Source organism: Pholcus phalangioides, unplaced genomic scaffold (assembly GCF_987345545.1).
Source record: "Pholcus phalangioides strain wild (caught in Gottingen) unplaced genomic scaffold, Ppha-v1.0 ptg000015l_1, whole genome shotgun sequence".
NCBI classification, from domain to species: Eukaryota; Metazoa; Arthropoda; class Arachnida; order Araneae; family Pholcidae; genus Pholcus; species Pholcus phalangioides.
In genome coordinates, this window is record NW_028301608.1 from 49,419,165 (window position 1) to 49,433,487 (window position 14,323).

Here is a 14,323-nt window from a genome sequence, read left to right on the forward strand (position 1 = left end):
TTGCGAATGTAATTATAGATAACTTATTCTGATTTCAATTAACATTGGCAACAGTATTGTAATTGGCTAACTATTGATTGTAGTTTATCACTCTTGTCAGGTTGAAGAATTATTGAGTTTTTCAGAGCCCGGCCCAAAATTTTTGGTGGTCCTTCATTAATCTGTAAATGGGATGTCTTGTCGTTCTAGAAATTTGATTCGAATTATTCTATTTTAAAAATGAAATAACTTATCAAAATATGAACTTGAAGAAAAATGAATAAAAGCAATTCAATATTAATAATATATTTTTCCTTCAGTTTTCGGGCCTCGGCTTCGTGGCTCTCGTATGTTGCAGCAAGGTTCCAAGGCTCTATAAAGCCAGACGTGGAACGGGTTCTGTCCCGTTAGGGATGTAAACCCGTTACCCTGTTGGATTGTGGGTTGGAATCTTTTCATCTCTATCATTAAGGAAAATAATTGAAAATTTTCTGATGTGGAATAATTAAGTGGAATAATTCGTTAATTTTCGATTGTGGCTTCATGGACCCTATGCCCCAATCTTTCATGGCCCCCCCCCCCCACTAAAGTGAAATTTTGTGTGAAAAAAAGAGAGAAAAAAGAAAAGTTAAAAGGTCTTCCCGGGTGTCAGGGATAGGGTACTGCCAGCCTTGATCTTTTGGGGCCCCTCGTGTATGGCTTATCACGTTGAAGGGTTCACGAGTTTGGGAGATGGTGTTTATAATTTTTGGTGATCCTTGTAACTTCTGTAAGAAATTGTCTTGTGGCATTGGAAAACCGGAAAATATTCGAATAATTCTATTTTGTTATAATAAAATATTGGATTAGAAATGTAAGAAAAATTACTAAAAAATTTGAAAATTTATATATTTCTTGTTTGGTTTGGCTTTTGGGTCCATGGCTCGCGTACCCTGTAGCAGAGGCTCTGTAAAACTCAGGGAAACAGTACAGACGGGATGTAAACCCGTTACCCTGTTGGATTGGGCTGAGGATAGGATCTTTGTCGCCCCTCCCGATCAAAGTTTTTACGGGCCAGACTATAAATGGTGAATTTATAGGGAGCTGATATCTCCATTAAAAAATCTCTCCACAGAGAGCAACAGGCCTACACACACAACGATACAATTATTCAATCATTGCACTTCACTCATAGTTAGAAAAACTGGTGGCAAGATGGAATCACTACATATAACAAGCATCACACAGAAACAAAACTTCACATCAGGCTCACTACACGTACACGCACATTCCAACATGTACCAATTCGTTAGAAGTTCCACAGAGGAATATGGACGAGGGGCATGTGTGGTTTAGAAGTGAAATTTATAGGGTGAAGAAACAAAAATGTAATGAGAATCGTCCCGAGTCCCTATTTGGAGCCCTGCCACCCTCTTGCAGGGGCCATGTGTGTGTTCTCTGAAGTCTCCTCAACTCCCCTTTAAGACGCTACTATGTTTGTGGTTTTCAAACTTCAGAAACGTGCCCCGTGATCACATGCTTTCGGCGTCCCTTGAAAATAACAAACGTACAAATTACAAATCGGGAAAATTAGGTGATTTTTAAAGGAATTTAACTTAATAGCCCGGTGAGATGCGACGCCCGTGAAAGCTTTGATTCACACTTTGAGGACCATCTAATATGTTACATAAACTAGAGGATTTTTTAGAGCTTTAGAGGAATGAAATATTTTTTGCAAAAAATAATTGTACCGCTCTAGAGATAATATCTTTGAAGAAAAGCTTTTTCCATATAATTTTAAATTAATCATGACTTCATTGAGCATTAAATAAAAAATAATTATTATTCTTTTAATGATTTGAAAATATTGATCATACTCAAGGTAGAACATTTTTTGCAATGATATAGTGCAGTATTTCATGAAGATCATTATTGTATAAATACTTTTATATTCTTATAAAGCGTTTTTTATTTTTCCTTTTAATATTTTTTGTTTTATAAGAAAGAGACCTTTTTAAATATCGGGGAAAAAAAAAACCCGTGTGTAATTATTTCTAAATTATTATTGCTTTGCAAGTACAAATTATAAATCTGTTGAATTCGAGTATCGAAGTTTTCTGGAGGTATTCAGAGCGTTAAAGTCACGGTATTTCTGTCATTTTTTGCGCAACACATGGATCTCGTAAAAGGTTATTACTTGCTCTTCGAAATAATGGTTCGAATAAAGAATCAATCTTTCGCTTCATCAACATTGAATGATCTCTCGTGAATCCATCTGTGGATATTACGTGAACATCATGATCGGTGAAACATAAGCGTGAGGAAAATTACTCGCGAGCTAATGGGAAGTAGTTTCTCGATGTCACATTAAAAGACATTCATTTATTCTGAAAAAAAATCAGTTTATTATGAAGAAGTTTTTGTCAAAAAAATGTCCATTATATCTTAACAGATTCCGTAACTATAGTGAGTTAAGAAGGTCAAAAAGCGCCATTTTATGCTATTGGGTAGAGAGATGGACAGTATTTCTTATTACTGAAGAGTTTCTGATGTGGACAGATTAAGGCAAAGAAAAGCTAATCACCAAAGTAATTATTTCCAAACAATGAGCCATGAGATTGGTTTGGTGCACCGTGAGATATTTTGAAGATAAAACTATGACCGTGAATGAAAAAAAAAAATCTCGTTTAATTCACGAATGCATAAATTTTGATTTTGCAATTCAAAATATACCATATTTGACCACTTTCATTCACGTAGTTTATGATCTTTGTTTACCATGTTGCAAGGCAACTAGCCCTTCGGAGAGGTGGTCTTTTAACAGATATTAATATTCAGAACAGAATAAAAATTCCTGACCAAAGAGAATTGTCCTTATAGCAGGGCTGGACAAATCGCAAAAAAGTCTAGGTGACAAAACAATTTTTACTCGAAAAAAAGGGTCTAAAATAATGCTTCTTTTGACTCTTTCATATCTTTTTCCTCTTTTATGCTGCATTTTGCGCTGCTCTCAACCCGGAATTTAGTAACTGCATTAAGAAAATTTTAGGCGCCAATGCCACTTTTTTTAGTCGCCATCGCGATGAGGTGCCTCGGATTTATCCCAACCTGCTTATAGGAGGGGGTCCACCCTACCGAGCTAGTTCGAAGCCCCAAAGCAGAGTATGCCGAATAACTATCAATGTTTCTGCAGAACAACCTGGAAGAATTTTTATAAAAGTGTAGAAAACACACTATTATATACATGGGCATTTTTACCACAAAACATTTCCAGTCAGCCGAGGGTTTATTGCAGAACAATGCAGAACATTCTGCTTTGAGGTTTCGAAAATTTTTTCCTCGGCATTTGAGCACTGAGTTAGAAAATTGCTAAACGATTAGGCAAAGTTAAATTTCCATGCTTATTTCGAAGATAAGTACAGTACTTGTACAGTCATAGGTATTCCTGGGGGAAAAACACGTTTTTTTCAAAATTAAAATTTCATTTGGTGTTGCATGCGGGATCAACGCTACTTGGGCCTAGAATTCGTTTGAATAATTTCTGATTGTTAGCAAACACTTATTAAGAATTAGTATGTATGGTTAAAATAATAGTGTTTGTTCTTTTCTGGACCGCAAACAAAACAATTCGGGGACAGACAGTCGAAAATTAATTCCGGAAGCCCGCAATATCGACGAAGTAATCTTTGTGTCGGCAACTGACAAACATGCGGATGCTCTTGTTTCCCGCCGAGTTCAAGAAAGACGAGGACAAGGCAAAGGAAGGATTAAGAATAACAATAATAATAATAATAATAATGCAAATTGCGGTTGTTTGAGGGATCAACGAAGATGCAACCAGACTTTGCAAAAAAAGCATTATAACGGGGGTGCTCTCAAGAATCCAGTGCACGTCTCGTAATGGAAGGAATTCAGTTGGGTCGCCCCAAACGGGCCATACGGTTATGTGTGTGAGTGTTAAATCAACTGAATAGGTAGAAACGGAGGATTATATCTGTAGAAGAGACCTAAAACGTGTCACCTCGAGCACACAACCCATTGTTTTATATATATACATACATGCACATAATGTTGTCGGTCATGTCATGGGGGAAGACTAGTCATTCTTTCTTACAAAGCCGACCTATTTTACAAATCTGAAAGAATCGCTTTAAATTACCCTTTCACGTCCTCACGTGGGAACAACGCAGACTGGTTTACGGCAGCAACGGCACAATATGAAACCATAAACAACAATAATAATAATAATAGTAAGTAGAGAAGTGGAAAAGAAAAACGTCTTTCGAAGAGCTTGTGCAGCAGGAAATATTGTCCAAAAAAAAAAAACTCATCAATTTTTATGGCACAATTGAATTCAACTGTCAAAATCCCACGAAATACCGCTGTCATAATCTACGGTAACACTCTTATATGTACAAGTATGCTACGTGTATGTTTATTCTGGGTTATGATGTACGGGGATTATTTTAAATGACAATAAAGGATATTTCAATCGAAATGTTATTGCAAGAGCTTTTCGACGGATAATCGATTTTGTTTTATTTGCTTTTTAAAATCTCCCCCCCCCCCTCTCTCTCTACGCACACTTATTTTTCGGTGATTTATGACGTTTAATAATGATGGTGATTCGCATAATGGATTTTCAGGGATTTATTTCAGGAATTTATGGTGATAGATTATTTAAAAAAATCCGGCGGTTTATGAGGAGAGTTTTTTTTTTTATATTCTGGCATTAAATCGGTTAAGTATGTCTTCGAATTAAGTATAATTAGTTTTTAAAGGGATTGGAAATTTGTTTACTGAAAAAAAAATGAAAAAGTGGGAACAAAAACTGTGAAATAAATAAAGAAATGAAAAGTAAAACAGAATAAAAAAAGACTGAAAAGTGTAGAAGATTATATATATAATGTATTTTATAAAAAAACTTAAGTACTATCGAATTCGGTTAATACAAATAAAGAGGTTTATCATTTCTTCTTTGTGAGAGATGGAAAAATAAAAGTGAGGGGGGGGGGGGAATTGAAAAATGGTATCATCCCAGTTGAGAACACATTAACAAATTATATTGCAGAATAAAACGTTCTTCAATTAGTGCATTCTGAGGACTTCCTACGTAACGCATGTATTAATACTGTAATAATTAATTATTTCTCATGTATCAAAACTGTAAATGAATTAATTCCTGTGTCCCCAGAGCGTGTTTCGTCTCTTAATATAAGGTAGTTTTCCAAAAATAAAGGCATCTATCCCTCTAGGAAAATATTAATTCTCGAAGCTATTTTAAGCCCTATAAGCATACATATTAAATAAGCACGCATTCATGTTACCAAGATATTTCCATTTCCTGCCTGTTATAAAGTTTGAAATTCGGGGCACTTCAGCGATTGCCTACCAGAGACAAGAGCTGACCAATGTTTAGAAACTTTCAGTACAGTGTGTGTATTTTTAAACACTGATGAAACAAAACTTTTTTCAGTGGTTTTGGATTTTCATTCGGCACGTTAACACTTGTTTCTCAACTGAACTTTTTTTTAACCCTCTAACAGGCATTGACGAAAAATCTCGCATTTTTACTCGTTTACGTGGTTTTTAGAATTTCCCTGATTCGCATTATAACTGCCAGAGTGGAAATCACTAAAACACTTTTTGTATAAGTGCACCTTTTTTTCAAGAATAATTTTTATTTTTTACTTTTAGCAGCTGATTTGTTCTTTCCTCCCATAAAACGAGAAAAAAAAATTAAAAAAACAAGGAAGAGAAATCATATATCTTTCTTATTATTAATACAGTACGCATATTCCTTCCGAGGTGGGGGGACACAGTATCTCCCATTTCTGTTATCAAACTTTCAATAAAAGCTGATTCTGCTCCTGGCAGTTGATGTGGCGGGTTGAGGGGGATTGAAAACATGTTCTTAAGAGAAGAAAACTTACATCGGTATCTGGACTCGGCATTGCCGAAATAAGAGGGTTTTAAGGAAGTGAAATATCTCGGAATTGCCGAAATACAATCAAGTTGGACAAGATATTTCGTCATTGTCACTAAGGGTTAAAGGTTTTCATTCTAGCAGTAACAGCCCAGAGCGATAAGTGCTCGTAGAGAACGTGAAATTTATAATACAATTAAATCGAAAACCAAATATGTTCGTATAAGCCAACATCTCGTATCAACCGTATTCATACTGAACGAGTTCGACTCTATATAAATATTATTTAATTATTTTTCCTATTTTTGGAATATCGTTGCAAATCAACGAGTTTTCACCAGAAACATCCTGAATATATTTTCTGCTTGCAGGAAAAAAAAAGATCTTGCACGGGTAATTAGATCTCAATAGGGACCATTCTTTGAATTATAAAAGGTGTATTAGCGGCGAAGTTAACCAACAACTTGAGCGGAGCTAATAACCTACACCATGGGAAAAAACCTAAGAAAATGAAAGAAAGCTTTTGGTTATAAGAAAGAACTGATGCTTTTCTGTTACTTACTCCTTTTCCTTTAAAAAACAAAGAAAATCGCGAATCTTCCCAGCATATCTTCCACACATGGATTCCTAGAACCATGACCATCAAAAAAAAACTTGACTAGAACGGACAAAAAAAGAAACAACAAAAAACATTACTCTCATATATACATGAATACGCACCATAGATTTCTCTTACTCTTCACTTTTATTTATTTTTTTTTTGTCTAGATTCTCATCTACCATCAAAGCCGTTTTTTCTTGTTTTTGCGTATTTTTTTTGCTTTTGGTAGGAAATCGTTGGAAGTTTGGTAAGGAGGAAAAGAAGAGGTTTCGGTACGCCATCGCGGTACGCCATGGTCAAAGCACGGCATGGCGTGGTGAGAGCAAAACCAGAATACCGATGACAACATGCTCCAATAGCGTGGCGGTCACTGGTGGTCAGTGTTGCGTTAACTGGAAGGTTGAGGGAGGAATATGGCTACCCCGCACATTACTTTTAGTAGTTTGATTAGGTGATTCCACTCCCTCTTATATCCCGTCCTTTTATTTTCCATTTCTCTACCAATTTTTTCCACTTGTTTTCCATTTTACTTTTTTTTACCGGTAATGTATTTATGTCTCTTTCCCCATTTCATCGTGTTATTTTTTTGTGGTTTTCTCTTATTATATTCGAGTCTTTATTCTACTTCTTTTTTATATTTTTCGTTCTATGTGAAGAGACTGAGAGTGATTTGCAAAACAGTGGGAGTTGTTTGATGATTTCTCTCTCTCTCTCTCTATTCCATTTCCGAATTTGCGTAATTATTGTGTTAGGAATGCGTTACAAGCTTTTCTGTTAAACCTGTTATCAGTTCGTTTAATACTGACTTACCTGAATATTTAATAGTTGTAGAATTATCTTTAGATGTGTTGTGTATAGGTATTAGGAAAATATATATAAATATAAATATATATATTGTAGAACCTTTTTTTTCCACATATCCAGATGAGAGGAGAAATATTTTTTTATAAGTGATGTTACGGTAAATGTTTTAAACCTGTGATCATGCATAATCGCTGCTTATAAAGGCTAATCATTAGTCACCAATCGTTTCGGTAACTTTGATAAATTTGCTATATTATTCAACGACGATTATGCACAATTCCCAAAGGAATTTGGTAAGTTTGATAAATAGGAAAAAAAATCGCCTCCTTACTCTTTATTCAATCAAGTTCATTTGTTTTGTCCATATTATTAAACTTACGATAGTGGCTGCCGGTAATTAAGCTCACATACAACCATCGGATTTATTACATTTACCCTGATATATACAGTATACAATGTACGTTCTGGCTGACTGCACGCATTGCTGTTAAACAAATGCCATTTTTTGCTATAAATCAAAATAGTACTTGGTACTGTATTGTAGAGCTGGACAAATTCCAGACGCCAGGTCACTATGGTGGATACGGTACAATAAATCAGTATTGCAGCCTAATGTTTCCTTACGTGAAAATTCTCTTCTTAAAAGTCTCTTATGTATGTGATTGCTAAATTGCAGTGTATGGATGACACAAAATTTTCTGATTTCACGAAAGCGCGTCTTTTAATATAAGAAAAGGATATAAAATTCCTGAAAAAAGGAGGAAAAAAACATAACTTGGGATAGTTTTTCCTTTGAGATTAAATTCTTTCTTTTGGCTTCTAAGAAACTTGGCTGGCACTTAAAATATTTTTCGATTTCTCAAACCCTGCTGTATCGCTATGTGAAATAGTGCGTGATTCCTAAATTAGTCTAAAGATGACACAGAATCTTTTAATACGGGAGGGAGTCGGAGTACCACAATATAAACATACAAAATAAATAAATTAATTAACAGTATTTAAGACAGTTTTTCTTGAGCAGAAATCCTTCATGGCTGGTAAAAAATTTGGGTTGTGCTTAAAAATGTCTATTCCCTGCTTGCGTAATTCTTTATTTCAAAATAACGCAGGATTGAAACAGAATAGTGTAGTATATTCTTCTTCTGATTTTCATGTAGGTGACAATTGTATTTAATTTCGAAAAACTAAAAATTGTATAAACATAAATTGTATTTAAAATAAAAATTTGTATTTAATTTTTTGTTTTTAAATGTCTGAAACACCAATTAATCCAATTAATTTTTCTTATTTCCCGTTCATCTATATATCCATTTCGTTCCTTGAAAATGCTTATGGTACTTAAAATTTTAGAGCTCGCCTTATGGTGTCACTTATTTTCTTATAATTACACTTCACAATAAACCTTGCTACTCACTTCAATGATTTTTTTTTTTTGTGTAAGCTTCTTCCTCCTATACCTAAAAGACTGTCAAACGACGAAGAGACTCGTGTTCTCATGATTGCTTATCCGGATTATGTTCACAGGTTGTGACAGATATCCGGATATCCTTGATTGCTCAAGGCTTAGTTCGATAGAAGGGCCATGGAGGATGTCCCTTGTGGGTCTGGCAGAATGTTTTCTGTCTCTCTAAGAGTGGGGGGGAGGGAAAAATCTCCGAGTATAGACAGAAATAGAAATAACCGTACAAACATATAAGTAAACAGGAATAAATCTAGACATGTCTGATCCTTTTATTTAACTAAAACAAAAACACCATGAGTTATGGGAATGGAACTAGCGGATCTTCGTTGGATCTTTTCGAAACAGATGGGAATTATATTTTTTTATTTTTTAAAATACATCTGGGCCTGATGGGAAGACGGTGACTTCTGTCATGTGAAGCCATATGATAGACATAGGTAAAAGGATATTTATAAAAAAAAAACACTTAATTTCTTTCGTAAAAGAGAATTTTAGGAAATCTCCTATAAAGAAGCCAGAGGTCTTCAACCTTTTTCCTATCAAGAGCACTGCCCGTACCCTACTTCGAGAGAAGATTATCCTTGAGGTTGGCGTACGAATGCACGAAATCAGAATGATTTCAATACTTGAATGCAATGCGTAAAGGGTTTCCGATTGGTAAATTGATTAAGTGATCACGAGCACGAAATCGGACACGAGCATCGAGCACTCTGGGTTCTTCGGGGAGAGCACCGTGGTGCTCGCGAGCAACGAGTCGAAGATGTCTGAACTAAGCCGTCAATTTCAGTTACTGCACCTTTTCCTCAACACATTTTATATTCACGCTGTGCGAAAAAAAAAAAAAATCAACGCACTATGTCAAATCTAATTGCAACAAAATTTTGTGCTTTTAATGTACACGTAGAGAAATAAATCATCGTATTTTCATGCGTATAATCCGGGATTATACTTTATAAGGAACGTCTGTAGTTTTTTATATGGACTATATACTGTTGCGTATTTCATATGAATCTTTTTTATTGAGGGTGTGGAAGAGAATTAATTATTTTTTAAATTTTATTTATACAATATTACTTACAACAATTTTTTGAAGATTTATTGACAGTATATACACTACAATCTCACATGCGTATTATAAGTTACGCCGCTGCGAGTTATACGATTATATTTTCTCTCAAAGTACTGAAATCGCACCAGTGGATTATACGCTGGATAGGGTACTGTATTAGAATTTCAAACCAATTATACGATTTATTGAGCAGAAATATCTACACAAAATGAGAAAGTCAAAAAATGTCGTTTGTCCACCAATATACAATCACACACAAGGAGGAAGTCTCCAATTACTTAAGACATGCATGCTCAACCCATGCTTCGCGGGCCAAATGTGGCCCTCGGAGTCATCTAATGTGGTCCGCAACCTCAAACCTGATTATGTAAAAATGATATATAAGCGACACATTTCCAGATCAATCAAGTGATTAAGTGACCCCTCGGCGCATTTATAGATGACTTGAGTGATCCGCGGCACAGTTCTAAAGAAATTGAGCGGCTTGGGGCACATTTCCAGATAACCTAGGGGGGGGGGGGTGTAACTGCCCCGAGTGGTAAGTTTTACGTGAAAACAAAGAACACTATTACGAAATTATCGAATTTTAAATTGGTGGGTGGGTGGGGACAAAATTATGTTCGCCTTGGGCGGGAAAAAATCCTACTTACAGCCTTGACTAAAGTGAATATTTACAGATCCCTTAAATGACTCGCAGCCCATTTTCCAATCACTCAAGTGACTCGCGACGCAGTTTCAGTGACCCGTAGTGTAATTCCAGATCAATTAGATCACCCGCGGCACATTTGCAGAGCACTCGGGTTACCTGCGGCACATTCCCAGAGCACTCAATAACCCGTGGCTCATTCCCAGATCACTTGTCACACGCGCCCCTCTTTCAGATCACCCAAATAACCCACTATCCGTATAAGTCCACAGCACTTATACGGCCCGTGGTGCTGTTCTAGATGAGTTAAGTAACCCACGGCACATTCTCAGATTACTTAAGCGATTCATGGCATATTTACAGATCAATAAAGTCACCGCCCGCATTCACCTAAAGTTTGAGAATCCTTGACTTGAGCCGTCAATCCCATCCACTGTATAATGCTCATTTGATATATTTAAGTAATCGTGGGCCATTCTTGAGAATCGAGTCACAAGAGGAAAGCTTCAATTTTCCTTTCTTCTCCTTCTAAATTGCTCATTGAAACCATTATTACATAAAACTCGAAATAACTAGATTAACAACAGAATTAAACGATTCCTACCCTCAACTCTGCATTGTAAACAAAACAAGATGAGATCTTTCTTTAACTCGAAAAATAAGAATGTAGGCATCTGGGCTAATGAAGGAAAACATTTTTAATTCGTTACTTGTTGCGTTCAGTTCTTAATTGAAATTTTACCATTTGTAAGAGAGCTTTAAGCTTATCTCATTTTCCCTTCTGCCCGAAATAATGCTATTTAGATAATACATAACATTATAAACTTTCCCATTTTATGTTCCGTTGTAATTTTCGAATCCTCCCAAAAAGCATGGACTCGTTAAATATACGTGATGAGAGGAGCAGGAAAGAGCATCCCAATTTTCTACTTTTTTTTAATTCTCCTTCTCTATTATTTATACAAAACGCTAGTGAAATCTCCGTTTGTATACGTGAGAGAGAGAGAGAACGTATTCATTCTCCACCCGCTTTAGCCTCATTTACTCGTGGGAATAATGAAGAGCATGAATATAAAATCATTTGCGGGTTCCCTCTTTTCCTTCAGGAGAAAGGTAATATTATACTGTAGAGGCCTAGATATGTTCTGGTGTTTTTCGGCGCAGCCTTGACCCGGTGTTCATCTCTCTGGTAGTTTCTTGCATTTTAACCGCGAGAGGATTCGTGGATCTCACCCACAACTTATAATAAGAGAGAGGAAACAGGTCAGAACCATTAGGCCGCCAAGAAGGTGAAAACATTACATTTCCAGTATCATCACCGCAATCCTTTTTCTTTCGTTTCAATTCCATTTTATACGCCCTCTATACATATCCGAGATGCGTCATTTACTCATGAATTGCTTTCTCGATGAAAGCTTATCTCCTTTTCTTAGCCTAGAGTGAAGGCTAATATAATTTATACATTTATTATTTTTTAAATCAAGCGTCTTATAATGTTTTATATTAGAGGAAATAAAAAACGCTCATATTATTCTGTATGTACTTCCACAGAAAGTCACGAACTCAAATTAGAATTTTTTGGTTAGTTCGACTACTAAATTGGCTCTATAGAATTTTTAGAGAGAAATGTATCAAATGATTAAATAATTTTCCTGGAATTCAGTGAATTCATAATGCTGAACCAGCTACATATATAAGCTTTTTTTTTTTAATTTTTCGGAATATATGTTACATTAACCATATACGAATATTGAAATCTATTTTCTACTTGATTTGAGCTTTGTTTTTTCAGATATATTCAGATATAATTTCTAGAAAAACTATCATCTCAGTTTTCTTGAAAATATCAAACAGGAAACAATTAAAACTATATTTAATGAAAAAATAAACTTATCAAATCATTGAAGATTTTCATAATCCCAAGTTTTCATCATCATATCTTCGATCAATTCTGAAAGTATTTCTTTGATGGACTCGCTCATGAAGGTGAGACCCGATGACTTTTTCTCTACGAATTCACCACGGCATGATATATATCTAAGAAATGTCTATTTCTTTGAATTCTGAAATTATATTTCTTTAATCAATTATGGAATTTCAATTACAATTCTTTGATTGTTTCTGAAGTTATTTGATCAATTAACTTATTACTCTGATCAGTTCTGATATTTCAGAAGTCTGATTTTCATCAGTTCTGAAATTATTCCTTTTATTAATACTGTATTTTCATCAGTTCTGAAATTACAGTGAAACCTCGCTACAAGGATTACTCGATATAACGATAATATCTCTACAACGATATTTTTCATTGGTCCGCATAGTATCGTTACATCGAGATTTCACTGTATTCCTTTTTTTAATACTGAATCTGTTTTTCGTTTTTTGTTTAGTGCTCACGTTGCAATGGTGCATAAAAAAAAAATATGAATAAAACTATATTTTTTGGTCTTTTCGGAAAACATAACAATCATCATCATGTCCCAGTCATGAGTCAAAGTACCATTGTGTCAAATACTAAAGACAAAAAAATTGGAGACGCGTTTTTGTTTTTTATGAGAGAGAGAAAGAGACAAAAGATAATAATCCTCGCAATGTGCGTATGTGTTGTATTCCATAGCTATTTACGGTCCCATCTCTCTCCTCTACATATTCTATATTTTATGCGCGGGTGTACAAGTAGATAGGTACTTTTATTCATTCTAATGTACGGCCTGATGTTATTTCCGCTCAGAAGATACCCAAAACAGAGGAAAAAACAAGTAAAAGACAAAAAAAAAAACCAACCATTTTTTCTCGTTTCCCGAATCTGATCACTTGCTCCATGGAGCGTGTCTGAAACAATGGAAGCAAAAGAAAAATTGGTGAACTACAGTATAGAATCTCCGTCAATGCCTCTTTTTTTTTAATGCTTCGAAAGCCATTTTTCCACCAAAAACTGCTAAAACTAGCTTAGGTCAGTGAACTACATTTAGATTTTTTTTTTTTTTTTACCAGTTTGAGGGAGGCTGTTGCACGTATTTTGCTTGCCGTCCCATCAACGAACCAAACAACGAAGATTTCTCACGAGACGCAGTTTTTCTGCGTCCGTCGTGCGTTACCAGAAGTGATTACCTGCCAGTTGCATGTACGCAAGCAAGTGCGTATACGTATATGGGATTGCATAGTGCGAGTATGTGGGAGGAAGGAATGATAGATACTAAGGATACGCGTCTTGAGTTCGTTCAAGTCATGCTGAACATCATCTGCGACGTCTTTTCCACTCGAGAGAAACATCTTCACTTTCTGCGAAAAAAAAAAATTATTTTTATCGCCGATGATGTTGCGATCGATTTCTTACAGTTGTCAGTTGCATTAGAGTTTGACAGATCAAAAAAAATATTTAGGTGCAAGATTGATTTCTTAGGAGCCATGCGTGGTTTCTTTGCTGAAGAATGTTTTTTTTTCTACTTTTCTGGGACTTAATTTCTTCCCCATGTTAAAAGACACTGTAAATAAATCAGAAAATGTGTCAACCTTTGACTTCAATTCAGCAAACACATCTATAGAAAGTTTAAGGCGCCAATACCGATTTTCCAGTCGCCATGCAGATCTGGCGTCTGTCCCCAAAGAAGAATGTTTTGCATTGTTATATGCAACGAACCCTCGACTGACGAAATGTTATGCGGCAAAAATTCCCGTAATAGTGTTTTCTATACCTTTTTGAAAATTCTTTCAGATTGTTGTGCAGTGGCACTGATTGTCCTGCGGTCCGTTGCAGATTTTAGCATATTCTGCTTTGGGGGTGACTGTCAAGCCCTATGTAACATAAGGGATTTTTGGAATGGTATACAGCCGGACTTGACAAATCGAAAAAAAGT

General features: G+C 35.5%; 1 protein-coding gene across 7 annotated transcripts in view; it reads left to right on the forward strand.

Annotated features, from left to right (window-relative positions):
• LOC149076142 (cell adhesion molecule Dscam1-like) overlaps positions 1-14,323 on the forward strand; it is a 600,278-nt gene that overhangs the window by 465,616 nt on the left and 120,339 nt on the right. The window lies entirely within an intron of this gene.